Source organism: Anolis sagrei, chromosome X (genome assembly GCF_037176765.1).
Source record: "Anolis sagrei isolate rAnoSag1 chromosome X, rAnoSag1.mat, whole genome shotgun sequence".
In the NCBI taxonomy this organism is placed as follows: domain Eukaryota; kingdom Metazoa; phylum Chordata; class Lepidosauria; order Squamata; family Dactyloidae; genus Anolis; species Anolis sagrei.
In genome coordinates this window covers 94,003,036-94,011,260 of record NC_090034.1, presented here as the reverse complement: position 1 = coordinate 94,011,260, position 8,225 = coordinate 94,003,036, and positions in this window count along the sequence as shown.

Here is an 8,225-nt window from a genome sequence, read left to right as displayed (position 1 = left end):
CAAGAGTCTCCCAAAATCAGGACGGTTATTTTTTATTCAGACCATTATTGGGAAAGGGGGGGGGGGGAGTCCCACTCACTGGCTCCTCAGCATTCTTCTTACCTAGAACCTGCTTTTTCTCCTCTAGAGTACCAGGCGCTCAGCTGCAGGCACTCCAGACTTACCTGCATGCCCTGCCACACATGCCCCTCCATATTCTCTGACAGTGCATGTGCAGACAGGCCTGGATTGTGCCTGCAGCCAAGCTCCAGGCCTGTCTGTATGCCCCACCACACACTCTCTCTCTTTCCAAGGCAAGGAGGCAATTTTGGCTTGACATAACAGCAAGCTTTCGTGTCAAGCAGATTTCCATGTGTGGAGGGGGCTTTCCATTTTGTGCTTCTGAAGAAGTGGAATTTCTGCAAGGGAAATGGGTCTTCTGTATAGCTTTCTATGGGATTTCTGGAATGTTGTTTAGGTTAGTCAAAGCCATAGTAAATCCAATCTTTAAGTGTGGTCGGACCACATGCCCCCAGGGGATCCTTCTGCCGGGGCAGGAGTTGGTTACTGGAGGGTCAGGGTGGAACACTGGCCAACAGTGGCCAGCTAACCTAAGAGGCACCCCACCCCATGGCTCTGGGGGTTCATTCTGCTGGGCAGGACTTGGTTCCTTCTGCTGGGGCAGAACTTGGTTACTAAAGTGGTGGGGTTGGAACACTGGCCAATGGTGGCCAGCCAGTCTAAGAGGCACTGTGCCCCATGGCCCCAGGGGTTCCTTCTGCTGAGACAGGACTTGGTTCCCTCTGCTGGGGCAGAACTTAGTTACTGGAGGGGTGGGGTGGAACACCGGCCAACTGTGGCCAGTCAGCCAGCCAAAGAGGCACCCCTCCCTTTGCCCCTGGGGATCCTTCTGCTTGGGCAGGACTTGGTTTCTGCCTCCGTTGTCCAGACTTGATAATTTGTTCTGAGATTTAAAGGCTCTCAAGATGGCCACTGAGGGACTTCCGCCGGAAACCTCAGCAGTTTTTTAAAAACCTTTGAGATGCAGATATGCAGATATGTGGAGATTTGGTTACTGCAAAAGTTCCATTTTTTGCCCTGGCCAAAAAAAACCTGTGCCCTCCAGACATTTCATGAAATATCTACTGCACAAACAAACCTCATAGGGTAGAACCACTAATGTCAGCAGTGCACAAACAGGAACACACAGTTTTAAGCCAGGAACAGAACTTTTTCATTATCTCCTATTTTTAGCACCTGACTGCCTGGCCACCTGGTTGTGGCATCAAAAAACAGGGAGCTGCTCTTGGGTTATACTTGGTGGTTCCTGATTGCCCTTCTGGTGAAGAGATATACAACATTTACTAGGAGGCCACAACTTTGTCCTGGCCAGAGAAAATGTGCCCTCCACACATTTCATGAAGTTTCTGGCACACAAACATTTTTTTTTTTTTGCCTTTTACTCAAGTGTCACCTTCTTTTTAGGAACCGTCCAATCAGGAACAAATATCTAAAACCCGGGAACAAACCCAGATAAAAAGAATCCCGTTATTTCCGATTGCAGAAACATACAGACATGCGAAGATCTGTATATTTGGCTGAAAACCATGATAGCCCCACACCTGGAAATCTTGCAAATTTTGCCTTTTGTAGCAATTGCTCCTGGGTTTACAGGGAATGCCATCTGGTCACCCTCCTGTTTGCTGCAGAAGATTCTGGGATAAATTCTATCTTTGAGGAAAACCTTTAGAAAGGTCATAGAGTGATGTAGAGACGTAAATGGATTGGGAGGAGCCAGCCTTCCGTAGTGAGTCAAGCACAGTATTTTCAAAACGTGAGAATCAGGTGTTATGAGAGTATGCATCCCATCTCAATGCAGTATGCATCCAGTCCTAAAAGATATGGGATGCATACTGATATAAGCGGATTATATCCCAATGCGATAAGGTCCAAACTGTAGAACTGCAATTGTATAGCAGTACCGCTGTAATCCACAACTACTTAAAGTTTACAGGTTGCGGACCAACACTCTTCTTGGACATACCCCGCACATCCCCCACAATCCTCTCTTAAACAAGACACAAAGCAGCTAAGAAAGTGAAAGGGGGAGGAGGGGGGAGTTGAAAATGTTATACATACATGAAACAGAGGCAGTTTTGCATTCCTCTCCTTTGCAACAGGTCCAGTTTTTCCTGATGTGAACTAAAGGACCCATATAAATGTGAAATGGGGGTAATGAGCATCGTTTAACATTGTCACAGCGTTTTATGGTTTCCTGATGTAGTACGTTATCTATGTGGAAAGACAGAAGGAGAGGAGAACATTATCATCATCATCATCATCATCATCATCATCATTATCATCATCATCATTATTCAGATGTCAGCAAAAATTCCCATTTCTAAGACAAGTCAACTCTTTCATACTGATGTCTAAGGTCCCTGTGGCTGGTAATATATAAACAGGGAGGGAGGAGCCCCCGGTGGCGCAGTGGGTTAAAGCCCTGTGCCGGCAGGACTGAAGACCGACAGGTTGCAGGTTCGAATCCAGGGAGAGGCGGATGAGCTCCCTCTATCAGCTCCAGCTCCTCATGCGGGGACATGCAAGAAGCCTCCCACAAGGATGTTAAAACATCAAAATCCTCCGGGCGTCCCCTGGGCAATGTCCCTGCAGATGGCCAATTCTCTCACAATTCTCTCTTTTGGTCCTGACATGACCAAAAAAAAAACAGGGAGGGGAAGAAATTCCCCTGAGTTCAGACCCAAAGGTCTAAATGACCCATATATTAAAAGAAAGTACCTCTGCCCAGTTTTCCCAATTATTTCCTTGGCCACTTATGGACACTGGAACCAATTCTTCTTAGGGAAATGGGAATCGGGAAACTTTATTCTAACATATGTATGTCCAGTGAGAAGATGGACACAGATTAAAGCATGAATCTTTGCACCACATAGAGAAGAAGGAAGCTAAGTAAGTCCATAGAACTCCTGGAGGACCATATAACCTCTGGAGACTTAGTTCTGGCAACCCCCCTTCTCTCCCCCCCCCCCCCCACAAGCATATTCACCCCACATTGGCAATATTGAAGAGCAACTAACCCCACACTAGAAAATGTCATGCTTGGGTGTTGTGAGTTTTCCAGGCTGTATGGCCATGTTCCAGAAGCATTTTCTCCTGATGTTTTGACTGCATCTATGGCAGGCATCCTCAGAGGTTATGAAAGTCCTTTTGGCTGAGAGTAATTGTGCTATAGCATCTGTGTTTCTGCAGCGTAGAAGAAAAGTCAGAGAGCAGAGTAGATGTGCTTTCCTGGTCCTTAGTTTTTCCAATTTCCATGTGTCATGGAACAGTTTCTCCCCATAGAGATGTTCAATGGATTGTCGAAGGCTTTCATGGCTGGAATCACTGGGTTGTTGTGAGTTTTCTGGACTGTATAGCCATGTTCCAGAAGCGTTCTCTCCTGATGTTTCACCTGCATCTTTGGCAGGCATCTTCAGAGGTTGTGAAAGTCCTTTTGGCTGCGAGAAATTGTGGTAGAGTATCTGTGTCTCTGCAGATAAGAAGGAAAGTCAGGGAGCAGAGTAGATGTGCTTTCATCATCCTTCGTTTTTCCAATTTCTATGTGTCTTGGAACAGTTTCTCCCCATAGAGATGTTCAATGTATTGTTGAAGGCTTTCATGGCTGGAATCACTGGGTTGTTGTGAGTTCTCCGGGCAGTATGTCCATGTTCCAGAAGCATTATCTTCTGATGTTTTGCCTGCATCTATGGTAGGTATCCTCAGAGGTTATGAAAGTCCTTTTGGTGGAGAGGAATTGTGGTAGAGTATCCGTGTCTCTGCGGGATAGAAGGAAAGTCAGGGAGCAGAGTATATTTGTTTTCCTGGTCCTTCTTTTTTCCAATTTCTGTGTGTTTTGTGAGTTTTCTGGGCTGTATGGCCATATACCAGAAGCATTCCCTCTTGACGTTGTGTTTTCATCAATGGTAGGCATCCCCAAAGGTTGTGAAAGTCCTTTTGGCTGAGAGTAATTATGGTATAGTATCTGTGTCTCTGCAGATAAGAGGGAAGGTCAGGGAGCAGAATAGATTTGCTTTCCTGGTCCTTAGTTTTTCCAATTTCCATCTGTGTTGGAACAATATTTCCCCATAGAGAAGTTCAATGCATTGTCAAAGGCTTTCATGGCAGGAATCACTGGGTTGTTGTGAGTTTTCCAGATGGTATGGCCATGTTCCAGAAGCATTCTCGCCTGATGTTTCACCTGCATCTATGGCAGGCATCTTTAGAGGTTGTGAAAGTCATTCTGGCTGCGAGAAATTGTGGTGTAGTATCTGTGTCTCTGCAGATAAGAAGGAAACTCAGGGAGCAGAGTATATGTGCTTTCATCATCCTTAGTTTTTTCAATTTCCATGTGTCTTAGAACAGTTTCTCCCCATAGAGATGTTCAATGTATTGTCATAGCTGGGATCACTGGATTGTTGTGAGGTTGCTTATGCTTATGGGGTTTTAAAAAATAAATAAACAGAAGGAACCCCCCCCCCCCCATGTCCCACCACATTTGCCTCATCTGTAAGAGTTCAAGGATGCAATCCATATTGTTTCCACATCATTCAACATCTCACTGGAGAAAACAGGGACACAGGTGGATAAGAAACAGCAAATTGAGACAGTTGGGGGGCAAATGCTTCTATGTAATAGTTATGAAAATCCATTTCCAAATCAGTTACCAATGTATTTGCTTTATTTAGTTGATGAACCATCAACTCACAGTGGATGATATGTTCATATGAGATTATACAGGTTTCTTCGCCTGTTTTACAAGGTTCCATGCGGCATTTTGGGCCTCTACTAATACACGTTTCACACTGTAGAGAAGCACCTGAAGGATGGAAGAAAACATGATAATAATCATTCTCCTTTTCTATGGATAATAGAATGGATAATAATTCCAGTTTTCAGCTGGACTAGGTGGTAGAGAAGCAGTATTACTCTAAAGGCATTTCTGCTCCAGACTAGACCCAGAATAAATGGCCAGTGCAAAAACAGCACCAGGGAATGCCCAAATTCACCCTTCAGTTTCCTTGCCTGAGCAGCAGACAAAATCCCGACTTCTAATCCAATGTTCAAGCCATTTGGATCAAACACACTGGGTCAAAGGAATTTTTACCAGACTCTCAATAAACAGAGCTTTCCTTCTTTACTGAACTCAGTGTGGTTCTAGATCAGTGGTTCTCGACCTTCCTCATGCCGTGACCCCTCATGTTGTGGTGACCCTCAACAATAAAATTATTTTCATAGATACTTCATAACTGTAATTTTGCCACTGTTATGAATTGTAATGTAAATATCTGATATGCAGGATGTACTTTCATTCACGGGACCAAATTTGGCATAAATACCCAATACGCCCAAATTTGAAGATTGGTGGGTTTGAGGGGGATGGATTTTGTCATTTGGGAGTTGGAATTGTTTGGATTTATAGTTCACCTACAATCAAAGAACATTCTGAACTTAGCCCACAATTGATCTGCACCAAACTTGACACACAGAACTCCCATGACCAACAGAAAATACTGGAAGGATTTGGTGGGCATTGACCTTGAGTTTTGGAGTTGTAGTTCACCTACACACAGAGAGCACTGTGGACTCAAACACTGATTGATCTGGACCAAACTTGACACAAATATTCAATATACCCAACTATGAACACTGATGGAGTTTGGGAACAATAGACCTTGACATTTGGAAGTTGTAGTTGCTGGGATTTATAGTTCAGCTACAATCAAATAAGCATTCTGAACTGCTCCAATGATAGAATTGGGCCATACTTTCCACACAGAAGCCCCATGCCTTGAAGGGACTCGCTGGTTCAAGCCTCCCTCCAGCCTCGCACGCTCTCCCTAACACACACATGTGCACCGAGCATGCCTGCTCTCCCCTCCCCACTTGGAGTCTCAGAAACAGCCCTCCCCTTGGCTTATAGGCCAGCCAATCACAGCAGAAGAGGGCCTTTTGCCATTTGTTTCCAAAAAGGAAGAGAAAGACAGGCAGAGAGATCTTCAGCCATCTCTGCCAAAGGGGTTCCTAAGGTCATCAGAAATATATGTTTTCTGAGGTTCTTTGAGGGTGAAACCCCTTTGTGACCCCAAGGTTGAGAAACACTTTTTTAGATTTGGTCAGATCTCACCTGGAAAACTGTGTCCAGTTCTGGGCACCATTACTTGCGAAATATATTGAGGGGGTGGGGCAAAAAATGGTCAAAGGTCTGAAAACCATGTATCTCCATGAGAGCAGCTTAGGGAGCTGGGTATGTTTAACCTGGGGAAGAAAAGTTTAAGAGGGACATGAGCCTTGTTTACACGTTTAAGAGCCTTGTTTACACTTTTGAAAGGGTGCCATATTTAATGGAACAGGTCTGTTTTGTACTGATCCAGAGATATGTAAGTGGAGTAAGGATTCAAGCTGCAGGAAAAAAAGCTATTCTACCCAATACCAGGAATAACTTCCTGTTGGTAAGAGTGGTTTGGCAGTGGAATATGTTCTCTGGGAGTCTGGTAGATTCACCATCTCTGGAGGTTTTTAAATAGAGCCTGGATGGCTATCTGCCAGGAGTGCTTTGGTAGGGATTCTTGCATGGCAGAATGGGACTGGAATGAGTGGCCCTTATGATAGGTATCTTCTAACTCTATAATTCTATGACTGAAGTGTTTTGAAAATCATCCAAATTGAAATATGTCCCCAGAGGACAACTACGTACATCTTACTTACCAGTTGTTAGAATTGTGAAAAATAGGAGGCATTTGAGAAGCAGGCACGATGGATCCATAAAACTCTCCTGATGGTAAGTCAGGCTCTCCAGCTTAATGGCCTGGAATGACATTCAAGGGAAGCATATTTGGAAAGGAAGACTGCACTATCGTTATCATTTAAACACACTTAATAATCCTGGAACATTGGCTGAATGTACAATGTCATCTAATGTGGTGTATTATATAGTCAGTGTGGACTCATATAACCCCACTCTCATTTGTTCTGCATTCATTTCAGAGAAGCCCCAGCCAATATTGTGTTGCTTCAAACTTTAGTGTCTTTCAACCAAATAATAAGAAATATTTGAGCATACTTTTGTGCCTTCAAGGCATGAGGTCCACCAGATTTCAGAGAAATGGGCCGGGAGGGCGGACCTTGTCTACCCTAGTCAGTAAATCCAGGGCCAGGTTGGAATAGAAATGGTCACAATGATCAGGTGCTCACACATAACTTTGTAGCTAGCCGGGATCCCAGTTCAACTCATGATATTTCCCAGAAGGGAAAAAACGTCATAGGGACAACCAGGAGCCAACTCAAGGTGTATCAAGGTAAAATGCTCATGTAGCCGAGTCCAACCAAACTGGAACTATTGAACCAATGGGATTTGCATGCTGCTTCAAACTTTAGTGTCTTTGAAAGGGAAAAAAGTCGACCCTGCAAACTACAGACCAATTAGCCTCCTCAATACAATCAGTAAGTTATAGGCAAGACATCATCAGTGGAAACTCCAGGACTGGCTGGAACAAGAGAGCATACTTGCTGAAGAGCAAGCTGGGTTCAAGGAAGTTTGATCCACCATAGACCAATGTCTGGCATTGCAACATCTTGTTGAAAAATACTCCTCCCAAAACATACCCTCACTCTATGTCACCTTAATTGACTTTAAAACAGCTTTCAACTTCATCTCTTGAGTCAAACTATGGGAAAAATTGGACAGCTCTACAATCGATCACCAAATACTTCACCTAATACACCTGCTTCATGAAGGGACCTCACTGAAAGTAAGAAGCAACTCTCAGGGTCACCTCATCAAGGCAGTTGGAATGGGAAATGGTGGCAAGCAAGGCTGCATCCTGGCCCCTCTACTATTTAACTTTTACATCAAGTCCATGGTGGACCATCTTCACAACATGGATTTCCACTACCCCCCCCCCCCCCCCCGCCCCCAAAATACTGGTGGGAAGACATATTTCCATCTTACTTTATGCAAATGATGCAGCTATTTGGAACTGAAACAAGAAGTTGAGACTAAATACAGTAAGCCCTCACCAGTCTAAGCTTAGGGGCAAATAAATGACCCAGGAGGACTTGAACTCATGAAAGTAATCCCTAGAATCACATGTATTTTGCTTGATGAAACAAAGGGAATAAAGAGACTTTAGAAAGCTGTGCTTCCTCAGGCCTGGGTGGGGAGAACACACCCTGACAAGTTAATGCTC